A 24,516-nucleotide genomic window follows, 5' to 3' on the forward strand; every position below is an offset into this window, starting at 1 on the left:
AAAAATGTGTAGAAAAAAATAAAACGGAAACCCAAAATGCAAAAACAGGTCAAAGTAATGCTCCTCGGGTTTTGGGAGAGCCAGCTGGAGCATGGAGAAAACCCAGAGTCCCACCTGCTTGTCCCCGCTGTGCCCTGTAACAGCTCTTTAAAATCTCCAAGGAGCCCCAGAGGTAAGGGCACATGCTGTTAGCACGTGTTCCCCCAGTCTGCTCCTCAGCCCCACACATCCTGCGCTCTCCAGGCTTCTGCCCCGATGCTCTGCCCACCGCGGCAGCTTGCCCCCAGCCACACCCAGACCCCTCAGCTGTTCTGGGGCACCCACTCCACCAGCACGCTCTCTGATCGCCCGCCAGAAGCACTTTTCTACAGTGATTGCTACCTACATAAATACTCCTCTGGTTGTCAGATTGCTTTGTAACTTTTCTTTTGTCTGTATAGTTTCCGAAAGATTAATTAATTAATTCAATTCATTCATTCATATTATGGTGACATTGGTTAACGAAATCCAGTAAGTTTCAAGTGTACAATTCGACAGTATCAAAGGATTTTAATATCACTGAACCTTATTGTCTGTCTTATTCACTGCTATATCTCCCAAACCTAAAACACTGATCAACTTGTAATGGGCGTTCACTGAATATTTGTTCATTTAATATTATTTCTGAAGTTCCATCCCATGCAATAAGGCAGGAAATAAAATTAAAATATCTAAGAACTGAAAAGTCACAAAATAATTTTTATAAACAATATCACTACATATTTGGAAAAATCAATTTAATGATAAAATTAAGGAGGTGGCTAGATATATAGAGATATATAGATATATAGATTTTTTAAAATTTAGTAGCATTCCTATCTACCAGAAATAATTTTTAAAAAAGAAATTCATAGTAACCTCAAGAAATATACATTTAGTATGTGAGAGCTATATAAAGAAAACCTCACAAAGAGAAATAAAAGGTATTGAAATAAATGGAAGATGTTCTTCAAATTAATTTGAAAGGTTTGACACAATTCCAATAAAAACCCCAATTATTTTCTCAAACGTTCCTAAAACTTATCTTGCATAAGCATATAAGAATGCACAAGTAAAAATAATAATGAATGTTTGGTAGTTCATTCTGTCCCCCCTACTAGATATTTAGATATACTTCTACGTATATTTTTTTAACCGGTTCCTCTACGGCTTCTATACATATATACATTCTTATTGGATTCAACTTTAGATTAGTATTATACCATTTTACATATTAAGAATCTTAATGTACACATATTAGATTGCCACATAATATGACAAATAAATAATTATAAGTAACGATACATTTCATTGAGAAGCAATAATTTCACTTACACCCCCTTCTGCCCTTTGTGCTATTGCTCTAATAGTCACCATATACATACATATGTGTATATAAAGCCAACAACAGCTTGTTATTATTGCTTTAGACAACTGACTTTTACAGAATTTAAGAATATTTTTAAAGTATTTTATGTTTACCCACATATTTAACATTCTTGTGCTCTTTATTCCTTTGGGGATTCAAATTTCTATCTCATATTATTTTCTCTTCAGTATGAAGATCTTCCACTGGTATTGATTACAATGCATGTCTGCTGGTGACAACCTCCCTGAGCTTTTATCTAAAACTATCTTTATTTCCTCTTCGTGTTTGAATATTTTCACTGTGTATAAAATTCTAGGCTGACAGTTCTTCCAGCATTCTGAAGATATCATCCCACTGCACTGTCTAGTGGGCCGCATGGCTGCGGACTGTAAGTCAGCCATCATTCTCATCACCGTTCCCTTTGTATCTTCAGTATCTAGCAGTTTCACTATGATATATCTAGACGTAACTTTCTTTGTATTTAATTTATCCTGCTTGGGGTTGGCCATGCTTCTTGAGTTTTGTGTGTGTGTTTGTGTGTGTGTGTGTCAATCAAAACTGGGAAACTCTCGGCGAACCTTTCATTGAACATTTTTTTCTGCCTCATTCTTCTCAACTTTTGGAACTCCAATTACCCTTATGTTAGGCAACTTGATTTTGTGTCACAGGTCATTGGGGCTCTGGCTCTACTTTTTCAATCCCCTTTTCTCCTATGTACTTTAGTTTGGATGATTTCTAACAATCTGTCTTCAAGATCACTAATCCTTTCTTCTCTTGTGTCCAATCTGGTATTAATCCCAATCCAGTGAAATTTCAGTAAAAACAGGTTTTATGTTTGTCAGTTCTAAGATTTTCACTTGGTTCCTTTTTACAACTTCCATCTCTCTATTGCAACTCTACCTTTTTACCCCTTCATCTATTCTTTTCACATGCGTCCTTTGAACATAATTTTTCATAGTAGAAGTGTTTTTTTCTCTGTTAGTCTATTTCTATTGACTGACTCCCGGCAAAAGTCACAGGTTCCTCTTTCTTCATCTTCGCCTGTCTAGTAAGTTTTGATTTTACATAAGATATTGTGGCTGATAGGCTGTAGAGGCTTTGGATTGTTTTCTCCTTCTGAAGAAGTAAGTTTTGTTCCAGTAGGCAGTTAAATTACTAGCAGATCACCTTGATCTGAGGCAGGCTCACTTAGTTTCTTCCTTCCTTCCTTTCTTTCCTTTCTTTTCCTTCCCTCCCTGCCTTTCTTTCTCTTTTTGTGCTTAGTCCTGGGAAAAATACCACAATCCTAGGAGGTAGTGTTTGCTTCTAAAGGGTGGTCCTTCTGGGGTTTCAAAGGAAAGCCCAAAGTGTTTACCAAGCCCCTCTAAGCTGGTAAGACTCAAACTCTAAATTCTGCCTTTCCTATAGCAGGTAGCTGCTAAAATCTCTGCTGGAATATGTGGCACCTGCCCTGTGCATGGGCAGTTCAGGAGTTAGCACAGAATTTGAGGGGTGTTTATATGCAGAGTCTGGGGGTACCCCCACCCCCTTCAAGGTTCTCTTCTTCCTGGAATATACATCCTCAAGTCTCAGCTACTCCCCAATTCCTCAAACCAATACGATGGCAGCTTTCTACTTGAGTTCTATTTACTAGAAGATGATGGACTGGGGAATGTCTCAAGGAAAAGGCCATATACAGCTGACTCTTACCCAGAGTAGCTCCTTCTCTCAAGAATCAAATCCACTCTGATTTCTGCTTCTGGTTGCTCTCCTGTGCCTTCAAACGATGTTTCTAAAATATTTTGTCCAGAATTTATATTTGTTATTTGTGGGAATGTTTTTCTGATACAAGTCACTCAGTCTTTAGTAAAAGCCATAACTCGGAATGTTTTTAAAAGAGAAGAATGATGAAGTGAGCCTTGTTCTTGTACATATTAAAACTGACAATAAAGATACAGCAATTGAAACACTGTGGCACTTCTGTAAGAGTGTATATGTCACGAACAAGAGTCCTTGTTATATACTGAAATTTAATAAATAAAGGAAATATAACAAACAAATGGGGGAAAATGACTTATCTATTTGAAGGACAGTTTTGGAAAAAGTGCTGTTTGAAAGGAGTTTCGCTTCATTATCACTTCATTGATTTCAGAATTAAAGAGTTAAACATTAAAACGTAAATCATAAAAACAAATAAAACGTGGGTGAATATCACTGGTTCAGTGTTTGTAGACAAACTATTGAACCCCTCTCCCTTGTTTTTTCTTCAAAAAGGAGATAACAAAAAATACCTACCTCATAGGGTTTTTGTGATTTAAATACGGCACTTAGCTTACTACCTGACACATAATCAGCCCTCAATAAATGTTAGCTGTTGCTGTTGTTGCTACTGTAATTATTATTATTTAATAATTATGGGGAAGGAATTGCTTTCATAAAAATGACAGAGAAAATATCAGAAGATTGACAGATTTGATGATGGAAAATAATCACTTTTACATATTAAAAACATAAAAGGCAAGGAACAATGGTGAAAATGTTTGCAAACACGACCAAGAATTAATATTCTTAACATGTAAAGGGCATTTAAAGATCAATAAGTAAAGCACTAATATCCCAATAGAAAATAAAAAATTAAACAAACATTTCTAAGAATAAACATTTTTAAAGTTCGACTGTGATATTAATCAAACGAATGCAAATTAAAACAATCTGAGAAAGTGGTCCTGTTGCTCTTTGGTTGGTTTAGTGACCAGACACAGTTAATGTACTGAGACAGTTAGGTACTCTCGACCCCTGGGGAAGGACCTGGTATGACTACTCGGAAAACTACCGTTTTATATCCAGAGTCTTAAGAAGCTCATACTCTGTGATTCAACACTTCCTCATTTTAGGACTCTATTTTGAGAGAATACCAGACAGTGCTATTAGCCTTTTTTTCCCCCCTAATTCCTATATATAAAAAAAATAAGAAAATAAATTAAGTACTCATTTCAAGAAGCTGAAACAACTTCAGAAAAATCTAAATGAAGTAGATGAAAAGAATTTTGTAGAAGAGTGTTTTAAATTTTCCAAGCGGCCAAATTTTTCTTGCAGGGATTCTTACTGTGAATTTTAGTTTTATTGCCTTATGGAGATTTTGATTTCTGCCTCTTGGACTATTTCTTCCTTTGTGGCCAATTTACATAACTTTTTATAAATGCACCATGAGTACTGAAAAATTGAATATTCTCTGTTTTATGTGCATAAAAGTCTATATATATTATATATCAAACAAGTTTACTGTGTTATCCAATCATTTCATTATTTATTTTTGCCTGCTGATTTATTAAATTCTGAAGTATGTTAATATCTTCAACTAAGTGGTTTTAAATTCTTGTATTTTTAATAGTCTTTGCTTTATATACTTTGACAAAACATTTGTAAGCACATAAAGTTTCATGATCATCGCCTTCTAGGTGAACTTTGTAATGGCATAAATTAACCGTTCTTTTAACATTTTCTAATCTGTCTAAAATGAACATTGCCAATTCTGTTTCTTTCAGTCTGTATTTGCGTGCTACATCTTGCCAAACTTCTATCAACTTTCCTACGTTGTTTTGTTTTAGGTATACCTCCTGTAAACAGCATAAAACTGGCCTTTGCTTTTTCTCCGGGTTGTACTGAGTCTGGGATCTTTTAATAAGGTTTTTTTTTAATTCTATAAATATTTATTGTGTTCACTATCTCTAGTTTTATAGATTTTTGTTTTCTTTCATGAGCATTGCTGACCTGATCATCTGTTCATACCTCTGAATGTGGTTTAAAAGTTCTAAATTCTATTCCTTCTAGTCTAATGAGGATGAGGCCTAATTTTTTTAATTGAGAGATAATATAGTCTTCAGTATACTGTTTGAAGAATTTGTACGTATGCATACTCTGCGCAACCACCACTCAGACCGAGATGCAGAACGCAGCCCAGGACTCAGTAAGGCGGCCCTTCCCATCTACGCCCTCCTCCAGGTAACCACTGCGACTCTGATCAGCAGTACTAGTTTTACCTGTTCTTGAACTTTATCTAAACGTATGTATTCTTTTATATTTGGCTTCTTTGACAGAATTCTTTAAGATTCATCCATGAGGCTGCATAGACCAGTCATTTACCACTTTTTTCTTTCCATGTAATACTCCATTGTGTGTCTACACCACGAAGTACTCATTCTTCTGTTGATGGACATTCTCCCCAGGTTTTCCCCACTTTAAATAAAACTGCTACAGACATTCTTGTACATATCTTTTCATTTCCTTTGGGTCTACACCTAGTAATGGGATTGCTGGGTGTCAAAACAAGCATGTATTTAACTTCAGTAGAAAATGCCAAACAGTTTTTCCAAAGTGGCTGCACTCCCATGAGCAATGTATGAGGGTTACAGCTGTTCCACATTTATGCCAACACTTGGTATTCTGGGCCTTTACTTTTAGCCATTCTGGTGGGTATTCAATGGTGACCTGCTGTGGTTCTGAGCAATATCACCCTGAGGAGCAAGGATGTTGGGCATGTTTTTACGTGCTCATTAACCACTTGGAAATGTTCCATAATAAAATATCTGTTCAATCCTACGTGCGCTTTTTAAAATTAGGTTATTTGGCTTTTTCTTATTGTTTGTAGGAGTTCTTTATATATTCTAGACACGAGACCTCTGTCAGATACATATATTTTCTGCCATTGTATGGCTTGTCCTTTCGCTTTCTTACTATTAGCTTTTCATGAACAGAAGTTTTCGGTCTTGATGCAGCTTTTTATTTTCCTTTTATGGCGGTGGGTTTTATGTTCAAACTAAGACATATTTTCCTACCCCAAGGTCATGAAGATATTATACTGTTTTTCTAGAAGCTTTATAGATTTATCTTTCTTGTTTATGTATGTCATGAGCTAAGGGTCAAAGCTGATTTTTTTCACGAGTATTTGATTACCCCAGTACTATTTTTCAGAGCAGTGGCACATTCTGTTAATTTATATATTTATCAACATATAATCATAGAGAGCCTGCTGAGGTAGGCATTGTGCTGGAGTCAGAGGTAAATCAAAGAATAAGAAAGTCTTCATTTTTGCCTTCGTGGAATCTGAGTAGTGTCAACAAGTTGGGTCTGTCAGCCCTTAATTTCAGAAAATTCTTGATCTGAGAAAACAGCTGAATAAAAAAATCTCTTTAACTTACGTCCAGTATCTAGCCACCTGACTGCACAAAATTTACTGAAAACTCCATGTTCTGCTTCGATTTTTCCAAATAGCCCACAGATTGATGGTGGTTGAAAGAAGGAGCATGAAGAAACTCACTCCTTTTGATAGTTTTCTGATTATGAAAGCAATATTCAAAAATTGCAAACAACTGTTTTAACAGAGAAAAGCTGAAAGGAGCCAGATGAGAAAAATCACTTATAAGCCCAACGTCCAGAAGCAAATACTGTTAACATCTTGAACATCAACTAGAATCAAACCTTAGCCGGAGACTAAAGCTGCGTATACAGTGAAAGTTTTGTAGAGTCAAAATTGCTCTTGAAATTTTCTTTTGGGGAGACTTCCAGCTGGACATGGCAGCCTGAACACATAGCTCTGATTCTGATTTTAACTCACCCTACGTTAACCTGATAAAAAGGATTCATGCCCAGAGACCTTCTAATCAGTTTTTTAGGGCCTTTCTCTCAAATAATAAACAGCCAGGGATCACCAGATGTTTGAGGAAAATCTCAAAAATGAAAATCTCAAAAAAACTCAAAAAAGAAGAGGTAAAATTATTATTCCCTGATAGTACCTGGAAAACTAATATGAATTAACTGATAAAGAAATTATTATAAGCAATATAAGTATTTAGCCAGGTGTCTACATTCAAAATTAGTATATAAAATCACGCTTAAATTGAAAAACTGGATGGAAGACATAAGAACACATACCATTCAATATAGCAACAAAAGACAAAATATCAACACAAAAATTTTAAAATAAATGGGCAAAATCTATATACAAATACTAAGGGACACTAAAGAAAACAAATAAATAGAAAGGATTACCTTATTCTCATATAGTTAGTATCAATATCATAAAGATGTCATCGGTCTTAATCTATAGATTTAAAATGATTTCAATTTTTAGAATACCAACAGCATCTTTTTCTTTTCTAACTGAGCACGCTAACTTTGAAAATTATACAGAAAGTAATAAACAAAAAAAGCCAAGAAGATTCTGAAAATTGAAAAAAAAAACAGTGAGAGAAGATGAACTCTAATAGACAATAAAACATGTGATAAGATAGTGTTGATACTAGCGCACAGAGACAGACGAATCAAAGCAGATCCAAAGGAATCAAATGGAAACTCTATAATTGCAAAATGTTCTAATTGAAATTAAGAACTCAATAGTTTAAAAGCAAACTGGACGCAGCAGAAGAGAGTATTAGTAATTGGACATAGCAGAAGAGAGTATTAGTAAACCAGAAGATAAGTCCGTAAAAGAAAGAGGAGGAAAAGGATGCACAATCAGGGTAGAGCATAAAAGACACTTGGGAGATGGAAAAATGCTCTAACATAATTATAACTGGGGCCCAAGAAAGAGAAGCGAACGAGAGCAAGAGAGAAACGATACTTAAAGATATAATGGTCAATAATTTTATAAAACTAACAAAAGGCAATTAAGCCATATCATAAAAGGCTCTACAAAACTCAAGCAGGATAACTACAAAGAAAATCACCTAAAGAAAATCAGAGCAAAACTGCTTTTAAAAAAACTGGGAAAAAAATCTTAAAAGCAGCCAGCAAAGAAAAAGATGCCATTACCATCAAAGGAGTAGTAACAGGACTGACAAATGACAATGGAAGTCAGAAAATAATGAAATAACATCTTTAAATTACTCGAAGAAAATAACTGCCAATCTAGAATTCAATACCAGCAGGAATATAGTCATGCGTCACTTAATGATGAGGGATATCTTGTGAGAAATGTGTCATTAGGCGATTTTGACATTGCGTGAACATCACAGAGCGCACTTAACACAAACCTAGACGGTATAACCTGCTACACATCTAGGCCACAGGGTGTATAGCCCATTGCTCCTGGGCTACAAGCCTGTAGAGCATGTTACTGTACTAAATGCTGTAGGCAACTGTAACACAATGGTAAGTATCTGTGTATCTAAACATATCTAAACATAAAAGGGAGCAGTAAAAATGTTCTAAAGATTAAAAATGGCACACCTGTACAGGGCACTCACCATGAACGCAGCTTGCAGGACTGCTCTGGGTGAGTCAGTGGACGTGAAGGCCTGGGACGTCACCATACGCTGACGAAGTTTATAAACACTGTACACTTAGGCTAAACTAAATTTATTTTAAAATATTTTTCTTTCTTCAATAACAAATTAACTTTAGCTTACTGTAATGTTTTTACTTTATAAACTTTCTAAATTTTTTAAACTTTTGACTCTTTTGTAGTAACACTTAGTCTAAAACACGAACACTTTGTACAGCTTACAAAAATATCTTCTTTCTTTATATCCTTATTCATAAGCTGCTTCTTATTTAAAATTAAAAATTTTTTTTTTATCTTTTTAAACTTTTTTGTTAAAAACAAAAACATACACATTAGCCTAGGCCCGCACAGGGTCAGGATCATCAGTGCCACTGTCTCCCGCCTCCACATCTTACCCCACTGGAAGGTCTTCAGGGGCAATGACACACATGGAGCTGCCACCTTCTATGATAACAATGCCTTCTTCTGGAATTCCTTCCTAAAGGACCTGCCTGAAGTGCTTCCTGAGAAGATGTCACTCTTCCAAAATATGTTCCTGGTGGTTTGCTTGCTTTCTTTTCCTTTTTCCATCACAGATTTGCTTGTACGCAGATCACGCACCATGAACATCCCTCACTATTAATGAAAACCTTTCGGTGCTGAGGTCCATGTTTGCAAACTTTTTAAGAAGCTTCTTGAGGTCTGCAAAAGCTTCTGCTAAGACCTTCGCTGTGAATTTTCTTAGGGGTTCTCCTCCTTTCTCTTTTCCTGCAGTTTCCTTTTCTCCTGCCTCTTCATCAGCTATGCGTTTCTGTTCTAGTTCCAACAGCTCATCAGTTAATTATTCCTCAGGAACCAGCCCTAGGAGCTCCTCAGTGTCACTGCCATCCACACCCGGGTTAGTTGCTTGCCATCTCAACCACATCCTTGTTAGTTCTGCAGCCTCTTCAGCCTTGGCAAATCCTTTGAAGTCCTGGGCTAAGACATCACTAAACGATAGGAATTTTTCAGCTCTATTATAATCTCATGGGACCACAACACACGTGTGGTCTGAAACGTCACTATGCAGCACAATAACTATATTTCGAAAGTGGAAGGATTAGAAAATCTCCATTCAGCAACCCTCATAATAACTGATAGGAGTCATGAATGGATGCTAAAAATGGTGGGTAAAAGTTGATGAAAAATAGGATAATTACACAGTCTCAAAGTATCTCCTCAAAAGACATTAATTACAAAGGGGAAAATATAACTTTATAAAGAAACAAGGGCAATACCACCTCAACCAACAGACCAAAGTGAAATCACCGCCAGTGGAACAAATCAATGTCATATGCCTCCTGATATGATGCACTAAGACACAAAATCGCTTCTGAGGTATTCCTATCAAAAGTGCAAGAACTCAATCTAGTCATGAGGAAAAAACAGACAAATCCAAATTCACATACAGGGTACAAAACTGGCCTACATCCTACAAAAATGTCAAGGTCACAAAAGACAAAGAAAGCCTGAGGAACACTGTTTCAAATTAAAGGAGGCTAAGCGATTCACAAGCAATTCATGATCGTGGACTGAATTGTGAACTAGAAAATATATATATATATATATATTTTGCTATAAAGGATGTTATTAGGACAACTGACTAAATCTGAACAAGGTCTGTAGATTACATAACAGGATGTTATCAAATTATTTTCCTGACGTATGTACACACACACGTGTATACATGTATGTATAAGGAGGGAGAGAGAAGGCGAGAGGTGGGGGGAGTGAGAAAAAAGGGGGTAGGGCGGGAGGAGGAAGTGGGGTGAAAGAATAAATCTGATAAACTAAAGGTTAGCAATTCAGGAATCTGGGTGGAAGGTATATGAGAACTCTCTGGACTACTCTTGCAATTTATTTTAAAATATTAAGTATTAAAAGAATCATTTCAAAATTTAAAAAGCCTTTTTAAAAACGAAGAGAAATGAAGTCATTTCCCGACAAATAAAATCAGAAGATTCATCACCAGCAGACCTGACTAAATGAAATACTGACGGGGTTTGTCAGACAGAAGGAATGTGATCCCAGACAGAAGCACAAACATGCAGGAGGGTATAGGAACGAAGGAAAGAATACAAATAAATACTGACTGTGTAAAATAATAACATCTTGTAGGGTCTGAAATCTACGCAGCACTAAACTGGAAAGAAAAAAAAAAATTCCTCAATAACACAAAAGGCAGGAAGAGGGAGAATGGAACGGAAGTGTTTCCAACTATTTTGGTTTCTACCCCTCTTCACGTTCTTAGAAAATATTAAAAATCTCAAACAACTTTTGTTAATGAGGATCACACATATTGATACTTGTCACATTAAAAATCGGAACTGAGAAATTTAAAAATATTAATTCATTAAAAAAGGATAATAAACTTATGTTAATATGAATAACATTTTTATTTAAAAATCAAGTTTCCAATAACAAAAAATAATAAAAAGAGTAGCACAATTTAACTTTTCTGCAAATCTCTTTTATGTCTGTTAACAGAAGACAATGGGACTCTTATATCTGCTCTGCATTTCATCTATTGTGATAAGTTGGTTTCGTTAAAGCAAATGAGGAAAATACAGCCTAGCACAAATATATAGTGGAAAAAGGAAGAAGTCTTTTGATGGCTTTCTTGGACAGTTGTGGGTATTCCTCCGTGATATTACCCCCAAACCAGACAAGTGGTAGTTTCTTAAGGATTAGTTGCAATGTGGTATCTGAAACCATATCAATAAGCTCTCATATCTTGTTCCATTAAAATCCATTGGTCTATCTTCCACTTTGAATGGATATTTTTCTCAAGTGTAATTTGGAAAAATCAGTGAACCAATGAAATATTGGTTCACTACGGTACGCAGAGCTTCCAAATGTTGATCTACTTCTTACACGATATAAAAAAGCACATTCGTTAATATCACCATGACCTCATCAGAATTTTTTTAAGTATCAGGAAACTGTGTACCTCATGGTGGTAGAAACACGTTTTAAAAATTCTAATTTCATTAGAAAGCTTTAGTTTTATTAATGACAACAAATACTGTCAGTATGTTTTCCTCAAAACTACAAGCTCACTTTGTTTGTTTTTGAGAAAACATCTTCCAAATACTAAAGTCTGACTTATCACAGTTTCTGTCATTCAGTTGAGTAAAACTGATATCCAAGAAAAAAGCAGCTAGTTCAGCTCATAACTCAAATGATCATACAAGTAAGTGCCTCTCGGACAACACTGTCCTTCGGTGGGCAGCACTCACGCACGTTTCCTATCGTGTCATACAGAATATTACAAAGATGCACACCCAAGCGGCGAGACAGAATGAAATTAATCATTTTTACTCTTTCATCAAGGACGCTCTTAAGTGAAACAGGCTTTTTCTAAAACTGCAAGTACACACCAGTAAAAAGAGTGAGAAGGCAGCAGCGCACACGCCAACGCAGTGGAAAAGGCAAATAACGCCTTACTACTGGCTGTGGGAACCGTTCTGATCAAGAGGGTTTTGGGGAGCCCCCAGTGCTCTGCAGACTACACTTTAAGAACTACTGATCTAATCTTAGGACAAAAAGAACTGCGAAGAAACCTTAAGCTTTACCAAAAAAATGTTGATAATTTGCTTTGGAATTTAAAAACCATTTTATATTATGGGACACAAGAAAGGACAATCTATCAAACTTGTTAAGAACCCAGTTTTTCAACTGTAAGAAAAAAGAAATATAAATATACAATAAGAGAGGTAAGGAAAATTCTGTCATGTTAAGTTTGGATTGTATGCATATGTATACACACATAACATAAGAATAAATACAAACAAAACTGTGTGTGTGTGTGTTGTGTGGGGTGTGTGTGTGTGTGTGTGTGTGTGTGTGTGTGTGTGGAAGGGGGTTCTATGCACTAAAGAAGACGAGGAAGCAAGGACAGCTCAAGAGCAACACACTAGTGTCCAGATCCTGGCTTCTAAGTATCATTCTCACTGAAAGAAACCTTGAGGAAACGTCTGATTTCAGGCTTGGGGCACAGACAGCACAGGGTATACCTGACACACTAATCTGCAAAAAAGCAAAGGACCCAGGAGCCAACCTGAACGGGCGCCCACCAACCAGACTCGGAACAATGTGAGCATTAAAAAGAAATATGATAATAACGGATTATAACACTCTGAACTAAGTATACAATAATACTTGATAGAAAATGAGAGCAAGAGAGAGAGAGCTAGGAGAGAGGAGAACAGCTCTTCTTTACAGAAGAATACGAGGTAATAAATTTATAAGAAATAACAAAATTAGAAAATCACAGATTTTAAAATCCCAAAGAAATAGCTGATTCAAACGAGGAACTTCGATGGATGCTAAAACCACAGAATGAAAGGTTGTTGAGCAACAAGATAACATGATCTCAAAGAAGCCCTTCTCAGATTACCTATTAATTACAAAGAGGAAAATACACCTTTGACAATGGAGAGAGCTGGCAGTCACCTCATTAACCAAATGACGACGCAGCCTCACCAATGGGAAGACTGGCATCGCTGCCCTCTGTGTGATGTAATAACATGCACATAATATTGCTTATGAAGCATTCTTGCCCAAAATGTTTACGCTTATTCTTATCAAGAGGAAACAATGAGACAATCCAAAATGTGTGACAGTCTATAAAACTGACCTGACCCCTTCGAAGAAGTCGAAATGACAAGTAAAGCAAGAAGAGGCAAGAGGACAGTTCTCGATAAGAATATGCAGCAGTGAAATGCCCTGCATGAGCCCTGATCATAGGCTATGAAAGAAATTTGGGGGCAGTTTTGGGGGGCAATGTTAACTTTCTTAGGTGTGATCATTGATGTGGTTATGTACGAGAATGTCTTATTTTAGGAGCTAGCTATATGCTGAAGTAATTAGGGTTGAAGTGTGATATTTGCAACTCACTTTTAAAGTCAGAAAAGTGTGTGTGCATGCACGTGTGTGTGTAGAAAGAGAGTGAGAAACAGATAAATGTGGCAAAATGTTAATTAACTAAGAAACTGAATAAAAGGTATCTGGGTGTTCACTGAACCATCCAATTTTTCTATAAATTTGAAACTGTCCAAAATTTAAAAATGGAGAAAAGAGTCTAAGCAGACAGGATTTAATCCTGTAAGAAATGAAGAGCTGTCCAAAGTCTCTATGAAGGGAAGAGACAGGCAAAAGCAGTTTGAATCTTAGCACCTGGTGGCAATGCACAGAGGGAACCGGAAGTAGTGACTGGACACGGTGCCCTACCCGAATCTACAGCCCCGAGTTAATAAAATGACCCCACTGTTCCATCCATTCCCATCATCTGTCTCAGGGTGAGGGTCAGAGCAGCCTGATGACACAGAAGCTGCCACCAGTATACTTGTCCTCGAGACGGGAAAGGTCTCTATTTCTACATGATAGTCACTTTCAATGTCCCACAGTGTTCATGTTTTATGTACTCCTTCAGCCCAAAACTCGCCCTTTTCAGCTCGGATTCTGCTGTGTGTAAGAAGGCCTACAGTGGTGCTGGCAAGCTGCAGCAGCTTCGATTACTGACCACCAGCCCCTCACATAGCCCTCCAAGGCAGTGGCTTTGTCTCACACAGGGTGCAAAAATTATGATCTTGTCATCGATCTATTGGCCAAGTGACTTTGGAAGTCACGTCCACTGTCTTTCAGTTTTTCCATCAAGAAAAAAAGAAAGAAGGCAGATTTTCTCTTCTAATACAAACAAGGCTGTTATGAGCATGTCAAACAATTTTGGCCAAAAGTGAAAAATAGAGTGCCTTGGAGAGCAAGCATCTAGGGATCATTATGATTATTTCTTTCATATTCCTATGCCCTTCATTTCTAAATTAATGCTTTGAAGAGAAGGAGGTAGTGAGATCATAACCATTTACTTCCTTGAGCACTCGTATTTAATTAATCCTCTTCTGGAAGGCCCGGCCAAAATAATAATAAAGCCATGTAACACTGGAAAGGGAAAATATTATTTTTACATGATATGCTAATGAGAAAACCTAAGAGAACCAATACGAACAATTAGGACTATTAAAAAGAATATTATAATTTAAACACACAGAAATTGACAGCTTTCCTAAATATTAGCAAAGATCAATTAGAAAATATACGGAAAATAAAGGCCCTATAGCAACAAATAAATTAAAAATACTTAGAACTTAAAAAAATGGGTAGGAACTACAGGACACCACCTTCATGGATGCAAAGCCAGCATATTGCAGAGAGGCCAATTCCTCCCAAAGTAATTTCTATGTTGAATGTAATAATCAAAATTCCAAAAGGTGGGGTGGGATCAAGAGGAAGAGATGTGATAAAGTGATTCTAAAATAAGTTTAGAAGTGCACGAGGGCCAGAAGAGCCAGGAATATGCTAAAAAGGAAAAAAGAAAGAGTATAACTTACATTAACAGAAAAAATATGTAACAAATCTACAATAATAGACTTTGCAGTATAACCATACCAACCAATACGTGTATCAAGAATGAGAACAGAATATCCCAGATTCCAAATCAGTGTAGTGAAAAATTTCATATATGATAGAAGCGACATGAAATGACTGGGAAAAGAAAGAAATTGCTCGATAAATGGTGCTAGGACAATCAGGCTGGTCACTAGGAAGAAATTTAGCTATAATGCCCCGTTGCTCTATTAATGAAACAATAGAGCAACGGGGCATTATAGCTAAATTTGCCCTGAACCATCCAATTGGTTCAGTGTGATAACTATCCCCGAAAGAAAACTAAAACCAGAAGTAAAAAGCAGATGAATACTTCTACGCTCTTGAGGTTGGGGGGTTTCTACACGTCACCAAAAGAAGAAACTATAAAAGATGGCAGACTTGCCTACGTGGAGTTTAAACTTGTGACCAAGAGCGCTGACCCCCTGCTGCTGAGACTGGCAGCTGCGGAACCTGTGTAAAGAGCAGGTGAGCAAAGCACAGTCAAATAAAAACGAGCCCATTTTCTTAACCCAGGGTTCCAACTCTAAGGTTTCTGCCCTAACGAGGTAATCAGAAAACTAAGAAAATACCTATTTCTCAAGGATATGAAAGAAGAGTTATAATAGTGAAAAATGTAAATAATTTAGATGTCCATCAAGGGGACTGGTTAAAATAAATTAGGGTATATACTCTCAGCAGACCACCAGGAGTAATTAAAATTGATGATCGAGACCTGCATTTCTGGACATGAACTATGTCCAAGATGCAGCACCATGTGGTGGTGGTTGGTGGCGGGGGCAGGGGAGGGGGAGGGGGCGGGTGATGAGAGGAGAGGCAGACCCCAGGGTGATTTTCTAAGTGACTTCAAGGCAGGACCCAACAGTTCCAACAGCAGCCAGAAGGCAGACAGCTCTGACCTCAGGTCTGTGCCCTCACCCCATGGCGCCAAGTCACAGACTCTTCCAGATACCTCAGTCTCTCAGACTATCGAATGGGGATAAAAAACACCAGTGCCACCATCACCCGCTCCGCGGTCCCCACGCTGCTCTGAGGATTAATTAGCTGGTATTTGTGAAGTGTGTTGCTGTGCTGAGTTACTATAGAAAATTTTCCATCAGGCTCATCAGCTCTTAAAGGTTCTTAAGCAAAACTAAAGACGTTTGGATGAAATACCCCAAAGACAAGCAAGCCTGATAATAATGAAGCAGGAGAAGAAACGCCGGCAGCCTTCTCCCCTCACCCCCACATCGGGAGGTGCGGCAGAGCCCCGGTTTCATCAGCGCTCCCCCAGGATGAGGTCAGCGAACACCCACTGCTCTGGCCTCCGCGGGGACAATTATCACACTGTAACCAGCGTCCCCAGGGCTCCCTATTAGTATAATAGAAGCCCTTCATGCTCACGTAGAGACCGACAGAGACTGAGCCTAAAAGGAACACACGTCACTGAAGAGCCCATCCCCTAATGAGGGGCACGGGGACAGATGTGCACAGCTCCCCTCTGCCACGTGTCGGCCTATCCTGTGGAATTTTGATGGCGGCTGCCAAGCTCTGGGAGTACCTAGGGAGAAACGGAGCACCTTCCAGAGGGGCAAAGCATTAACGACACACAAACGGTAGCCAGCGGGGAGAAAGACAAAGGTGCCATGAAAGGGGCAGACAGGACACACTGCTAATCCCGTCATTCCCACAAATCCCAGCCCTGCAGCATGGCACAGATGAACCCTGCCAACAGCACTGGGCACTGCCAGAGGACGCCTGCATGGAGAAGGCTGCCTCTAAGCTGTCCCTTCCGCACAGTGCTCTGTGGCATGGCCACCTGGTTCGTGAGTGCCAGCCCAGTTAGCTGGAATGCTCTGACCTAGAGTCAGTGCCATGCACATGTTCCAAAATTATTCTGCTTTCTTCCCCTAATTCCTGCATCTCTGTCTTCGTCTCTCTCATCCGGTCTCTCGAATCTATTCCTGTGTGTCCCAGGGGCCAGAATGAAGCAAGTTCCACTGTTATGATGCAACACCTGGCCACAGGTGAGGCCCAGACTCTTCTGAAAACCTAATGAACGAGCAACAGCAGCTTGTGTTCTTCATGACAGCACACAGGTGCTAATAAATATCGACCTCCGGGGGATTCTCGGTAAACACAGGCTCCGCACACAGAGGCGCGCACACACGCGCGTGCGCGTGCGCACACCCTCTCACACCTCGCCGGCTCTGCTCGTGCACCTCCAAAACAAATTATTTAACTATTCTCCTCCCCGAGGATTAGAGTCCAGTTTCGAGTACACAGCTCCTTGGCTTGTCTCTCACACGCAGAACATTCTGCCAGGTTAATCGCTGCCATTTAACTGCTGCAATGAGAGGCGCTTTTTTGGGGTTTCCTTTGCAGGGAGGCCCTGAAACCCATGATTTTCCCCTCTTGTTTTTTTAACATGTTTTTCTCCATGACTTTCCTTGTCTTTTCCCCACTATGTACGAAGGAAAACATGAAAGAGAAAAGAGCTCTTTAGGTCAACGTCTTAAAGAATTAGTTAGCAGAGTGAGAGCATAACAACACCCAACATCCATACCATTCATTAGAAAATTTTTAATATTTAAAATTTGTAATAAAAAAAGCAGAAGAAAGAGTTGAAAGCGACCAAAGAGGACCACAATGGTGACCGCTTCTGGGACGGAACTGGCCAGTGAGAGACTGCGTGGGTGCACTAGGCGGACCTGGTGTGAGTTCCTGGTGGGGAGTGATCCCGTCCTGAAGGCAGTCTTGGTAAGGAGACGGGAGGGATCAATCCCAGAGATGTCCAGCATATACTTTAGAGCAGGGGTCCCTAACTCCCGGCCGTGGACCGGTACTGGTCCATGGCCTGTCGGGAACAGGGCTGCACAGGAGGTGAGCGGTGGGCCAGTGATCAAAGCTTCATTCTGTATCTGCAGCCACTCCCCAGCACTAGCATCACCACCTAAGCTCCACCTAGGATCATCAGGCATTAGATTCTCATAGGAGCACTGGTCCCTGGTGCCAAAAAGGTTGGGGACCGCCGCTTTAAAGCCGCCCCAAGTCAAGCAAGGAGGCTGTTTTCCATGGAAAGGCAGAATGGACAAAAGTCAACTGAGCGAGATGCCTACGGAGAAGAAACGTGCTTTCAGACATACTTTTTAAGTATTCACCCTCTATGCTTTTCAAAACTGCAGTTCATAATTCACTGCCCAAACAAGTCCACTCTGCTGGGACAGCTGCATGGGCAGTCCGAGGCCAAAGCCGTTTAAAAGGCGGATCCACCACAGCTGCAGTGCCTGCGGGCCCTCGGGTAGAGCTGGGCCAGTGCAAGAGGAGGTCCTCGAAAAAGTGACATACTTGTCCCCATCTCTCCCACAGGAGACCTGGAAATCAGTATCCCGACGGTCACCCTGGGGTCTCCAGGAAGTCACTTATTACCAACCAGGTCTTTATACCCCCACTCCCGTTGGAGCTTCTGACCCTCAGGCTTTCTGCCTTAGCTCCATGACAGTGACAGTTTTTACCCCTCAGACTCATCAATTTGTAAGAAAAGGCCGAGAAGGCCATCTGCTGCCGGCAAACCAAGGCGCACGCAGGGTCAGGTCGCTGTAACCACCGCGTCAGGCCCTGAGACCCGTGGAGGCCACGGCAGCAAAGCCGACCGGCTGTCCGGAGAACAGCAGTGGAAACACATACAAACATGACACAGACAGACACACTCGGGGAAGAGCAAATAAGGGGCAGAAGATGGGGAGCACTTTCGGGAAGACGAGTTTTCAGTGGCAGGAGGGAGTGCAGGCCACTGCGATCATGGTCCAATTCGGTGGGACTCGCTTGGCAGGAGAGGCTGGCTTCGTCAGGCGGCAGTGACAGGCTTCTCACTGAGAAGCCATTTCCAGATAAAATAACACTTGCTTCACAAATGCCATCTTCTCTTTTTTCAGAGGGCCTCAGATTTCAGTGAAACCACTTAACAGTGTCTGTGTGAAGAGTGTGAGCCTAACAGTCACCCTGCGCGAGCGGCTCCGAAAGCCAGGAGCGCAGCACAGCCTGGCCGTGGTGCATGTGACGGCGCGATCACCAGCCATGCTGCCGGGGTCTCCACGGCGTCCCTCCCAGGCCTTCCCTTCCCCTCACGCTGTCTCCGACTCCTGGCCCAGCACGCTTCCCACTCTTGTCTGTCCTCCACACCGGCTCCCCGAGCCCAGACTCCTCCCTCTTGCTACTCCCCGCATCCTTTCAGCCGCCAATTCCCACACGCTGCACTCCCTCGCGCTCCCTAATGCATCCTCTCCAGCCCCACGGCTGCCCTTGCTCCCCTATCATTTCTCACCCGAATTACTGCAGAGCGCTCCTCGCTGCCCACCCCACCTTCGGAGAGAGGCTTCTGAAACACAAATAGGATCCATTACTATCCTACATAAAACTCTTCAATGGCTTCCCCACTGTCCACGAGATAAAACCCAAACCCTGGAGTGAGCACACATTAGGCTGACCCCCGCCCACCTCTCCAACTCGTCAGCCTGAATCTCCGGCCCGTTGCTGGCCTTGCAGACTATGTTCCCATCCCATCCCTGCATGGAATAAAGTCACCACTGCTCCCCGAGCCCTAAATACAACTAATCCTCTCGGGGGACTCCTAGAAAGGGACCCTATGCAGACTCCTTTTTAATCCTTCCCTGCTAGTCCTCATCACCCACCACAGAACTAATCATTCCCTCCTCTGGGCCTCTGTGTGAATACCTATTACAGCACCTGCAATATTTTACCACCCCTACTACACCTGCTTACTAGACTACCAATATTAAATCTTATTTGTGTACGTTCAGTGCTTTGCACAAATGTTGGGACATGAAGGAAATGTACGATTAATAAATGCTTAGTGACTAGATGGAAGGATGGGTGATTTTCGCACTGTATCGTATTGCCTCTGTGTGCAGAACTGTCTCGGAACGAGCAATTTATACAAACACATACACAGATATATAGATAACAGATATATGAAAAAGAGTGACAAAGTTGGAGCAAATGACTCTAAAAATCAAATTTAAAAATTTTTATGTTTCATTCAGTTGTAATATGCATTACAACTTCCTGACCTGTTTTTTTGTTAGACTAACATTCAAATTATATTTTGCATCCCTGATCCCACAGGGGTTGGAAAGGGAACAGAGCTATAGAGAATTAAAAAAAACCTGGTTTAAGATTAAACTTTTGTGACGAATAGTCACAAGGGAATAGCTGAGAACTAACTGTCCTCTTGGCTGACCATGAAATCCTTTTCAACAAATACCTACCATTTCCTCAAAACAAACAGAGTAATTACGGTAAGGCCATGTGAGCATTCAGCAGCATACACGATGTCCATTAACTGCCCCGGACACCTCACAATAATCTAAAGGCGAAGTCAGCGTCGCTGGGGCAAAGCTCCAGCGAGTGAGGACATCCGTGCTGACGGAGGCGCGCTCTGCACGCGGGGTCCGGTTCCTCAGAGTGGATCTTAAAGGTGAGGCACGGCAGCTCCGGAGAAAGCCGATTTGATTTAACATCATAAAAAGGGACATTTCCACGTGGACAGCAAGGACATGAATATCATGTGTGTATGGCAGAATTATAAACGCATTTTTGGCGAAATTCAATAAAGCTGATTCTACTGCATAAGGTCAGCAATTTACTATAAAAAATGATATGATTGCAATTTTTAATATAACCCATGTATTTGCTGCAAGATGCTCTAGAAGATTGTGTAATGTAACCATTCGACCTCTCCACTAGAGCAGAGATCACCCTATCCACCCTTTACTGTCCTGATAAAACCCTCCGCACAGACGACACAGTCACTGGCATTTACTGACAGAGCCACCTCTTCAAGCCCTAGCCTTCTCCGTCGCCCTGGGTTAGAACCCTCATGCAAGGCAGCAAGAAAGTCTCCAGAACCAAATCACACTGCAATCACATTCACCTTCCATTCCTGATAACAGAAATGTATATGGAAAGGTGTAGATGAAATAAATAACCTCGAAATCAAATTCCGTTCCTGCTCAGTCTCTGAGCGGCTGTCCCTCTGCCCAAGCTCTTGTTCTTCCGATTCCGGTCTCAGCAGCCCTTCTGCTGCGAACTTCCCCACCTCCTGCCCCCCATCCTCCTGCCCCCTTTCCCTCCCAATGCTCTCCACCGCGGCACTGTGCTGAACTGTAACAATTTTGCACATTTCACATTTCTGAGGGAGTCTGTGTCCCCCAAAACAGTTTTATTTACCATTATATTCTCAGTCCTGGGGCCAGCACAGTGCCTTGTAAAAAACATGCACTCAATAAATACTTGATGACTAGTAAAAGTCTTTCAAACTCAAGTATTAAGGCTTTTCAAACAACAGTGCTATTTCCTGTTTTTTTTCTAATTTAGTACTTAGTCTCCTCTTTTCAGGACTGCTCAAAGGAGAGTCTTTGGAAAAAAAAAAGTAAGTAAATATCAGAAATGGACTCAAAAGAGGTCATTCTGAAGTTCCATATTTATTCTCTTTCAATTATGGTCTATACAAATTAGCTCCATTTGTAAGTTAAACTGATTTTTCCAACTGCCACTTCTTCAAACTCAACCTGTGTTCTTTGGGCCAAGACCCTAAATTCTGCAATTAGAATAATTTAATTGATAATTCTGTTTTTGACACACAAAGCAGGAGAGGAGAGGACATAGCTTTGTTCTTCATCTTCACAGGTTTATCACTGTCGGTGGTAAAATATTTTCCTTGTTGGTTAAGAGTAAAGATATAACTTGAAGCCAAAAACAGTAGAAGAAAGTCCCATTCCTATGCACTTTAGGCTTCACTGAAAAGATGACATTTATGTGGTTGTGATATTTAATTTATCACAGAGGGTCATGATTTTTTTCCCTTGAAATGCCACGATAAGGTAAACTTCAACTTTATGAATGAAAGCCTTTGCAATCACTGAAACTGAAAATCTACACGAAATTCAAAGACCACTATATTACTTACTAAAGACAATCTACTCAACAATCTAATTACCTAAAGTTTACTTTAAAGGGCTTTAAAACTAAAAAGAATTAACAGTAAGAGACTAAAGCATTCCCAAGTCTTCTATCTGATGAAAGGTGTGAGATCTGAGATTAGCTCCCGCCAGAATGTTTTAGAAAGCAAACACAGGTCTGTTTGAAGTTGGAAGGGAAAATTAGTAGATTTGTTCGTTCTCGGCACCATTTAGATATAAGCCTGCATACCCTACCTATTCTATTTACTGAGGACATTTAGTGAGTTACCTCTACTCACCTCAAAAATGGAAAGATAAAGCTGACTGACCCACAAGCAATCCTACAGTGAAAAGTAAAAGCACACTAACTTACGCTTTACAAATACAGATATTCTAACACACGCAGCAGCAGCAGCAGCAGCAGACAGATTCATTTTTATAAGGCATAGGCTCAAAAATGTTAACATGACAATGGATTGATAAATGAATACTATCCAAGTTATTTTAAAATCTTCCTAATTATAGTCCAATCACCATAAAATATTTTTCAGCAGGGACTGCCTTATGTAGTGCCTTATGCTGAGTTTCAGAAGTCCCTAGTTCCACATTTTCTAACAGTTCCAATAAACCCACATGTCATGTAGTCCATTTGGTGAAAACTCCTTTGCCTGCCCTTAGCAAATAAATCTCATTAGAACTCCCATTCCTAAGTGAGGCCAGAAAGGAGTGACAAGGATTCTTAAAATCATCACAGAAAGCCAATGGTGATACAGAATATATCGATATTTATATCTTGGACAAATCAAAGATAACATCACTACAGCTTTTGTTAACAATTAAAGACCCAGCTCTTCTCAAAAACAACAAAAATAGTTGACGAAAAAAGTATCCTTCCCTCATATATACAAACGATTTGCTCTGTGTTGAGTGAAATACTTTAGATTTACAAATAAACCACGGCCACCTGCTTACAGACTAAAAACATGAACTCTCTTTTGGCTGACTTTTATTAGCAAGCTTTGGAGGGAAATGAATGATTCCCTCATTTTGTGGATTGTTTGTCTAAATGGTTTGGAAAATCCCAAGTTAAGCCTTCAGTAAGAAAGAGGCTTGTGATATAAAAGTGCGTGTACGCTGTTTTGGGGCAAATATTTGTGAATCTGATTTCTTCTTCGATTCCGCTGACAGCACTCGGCATTCATTCCGTCTCCCTACTGTGCCTTCCTGTGTTACAGAGGCTGGAGCACTAAAAGCTACCCTCCCCAGAATCACTGGCAGCTGGAGTTCTGGATGGGAATCTGATGCTCTCACAGGTGATCTGGAAAGTGGAAAGGAGGCAAAGGCCCCTGCTGCTGATTGTTACAAACACCAGCAGACCAGCAAGCCGGGATGGAAACGCCGGGACGGAAACACCGCGGTTCCCCACCGCCGTGTCCAGTCTCCAGACTCTAGCTTCATTGGGGTCAAGAGGCAACTCTGACAGAGGCAGAAGCCAGGTTCATATTGCAGTTTTTACGGATGTCAGAACACACTGCAGTGGTGGCAGCAGGGACTTCCTGATCCCTGCGTCATAGCTACGAGAGTGTGCTCCTGAAATCAAAACTTCCGGTGGTAGCCTCCATATCCCCCAATTTCCTGAGCGGAACAGAGGGAGCGGCTTCCCTGGAAAGCTACTCCTTCAATGTTCTGGAAGCCATTCTTAGTGGCCTGACCTTGAGTTCACTCCTCCGGCCCCTTCGATAGTGAGTGAGCACCTAACTGCCTATATCAAATCCCTCTCCGCTCAAAATTCCTGGAGATTCCTTGAATGTTTATGGCACTAACAAGTTTATCTTTTAACATAACATTACAGCAAGCTGACTAGAGCCTATTAAGAATACACCTCCTAAGAGAACATATACTATTGATCACCGTCGTCAATTAAGCCCTTATTTTAGTGTCAGGTGCTCTGCTAAGCACTTTTCACATTATTTTTATTCTTGCGAGAACTGTTTACAGTAAATACTATCATTAAGCCCATTTTACAGATTTAAGAAACTACAGCACAGTGAGGTTGAGTATTTTATTGAGAGCCACACAGGAGCAAGCAGTGAGGCTGGGATGTGAACCCAGGCAGCCCACGCACTATTCCCCCCGAGTGAAGTATTCTAAATGACCCATCATTTAGTCACTCTTAAGAACGCTGCCAAAGCCATGTGGTTTCACTATTGAAAAGCAATGACAAGTATGACACCAACACCTTTCTATTCTCCAGGCCCAAACACTAGTACCTTTGCACGTGACTGGGGAGAACATAAGATGGCACCCCCACTTTCAAAAGCAGTTTGGAAGCTTCTTAAAGAGGCAAACAAACATACACCTCCCATATGATCCAGACATTTCAACCTCACTGCACCACCCAAAAGGAAACCTATGTCCCTACAAAGATTTATACACAAAAATTCGTA

The 24,516-nt window shown here is 40.2% G+C and overlaps 1 protein-coding gene across 5 annotated transcripts in view; it reads right to left on the minus strand.

Moving 5' to 3' along the window:
• PEX14 (peroxisomal biogenesis factor 14) overlaps window positions 1–24,516 on the minus strand; it is a 121,954-nt gene that overhangs the window by 40,428 nt on the left and 57,010 nt on the right. The window contains exon 1 of one of the 5 annotated variants that reach the window (XM_023532641.1): window positions 9,044–9,543. The exons of 3 other annotated variants lie outside the window; for them this stretch is intronic. The gene's annotated coding sequence lies outside the window, so the exon portion shown is untranslated. Of the gene's footprint in view, window positions 1–8,610; window positions 8,664–9,043; window positions 9,544–24,516 lie in introns of those variants that run through there. One more of the 5 variants, XM_023532640.1, reaches the window with a different exon arrangement.

The sequence above is a fragment of the Pteropus vampyrus genome, unplaced genomic scaffold (assembly GCF_000151845.1).
Source record: "Pteropus vampyrus isolate Shadow unplaced genomic scaffold, Pvam_2.0 Scaffold86, whole genome shotgun sequence".
NCBI lineage: Eukaryota > Metazoa > Chordata > Mammalia > Chiroptera > Pteropodidae > Pteropus > Pteropus vampyrus.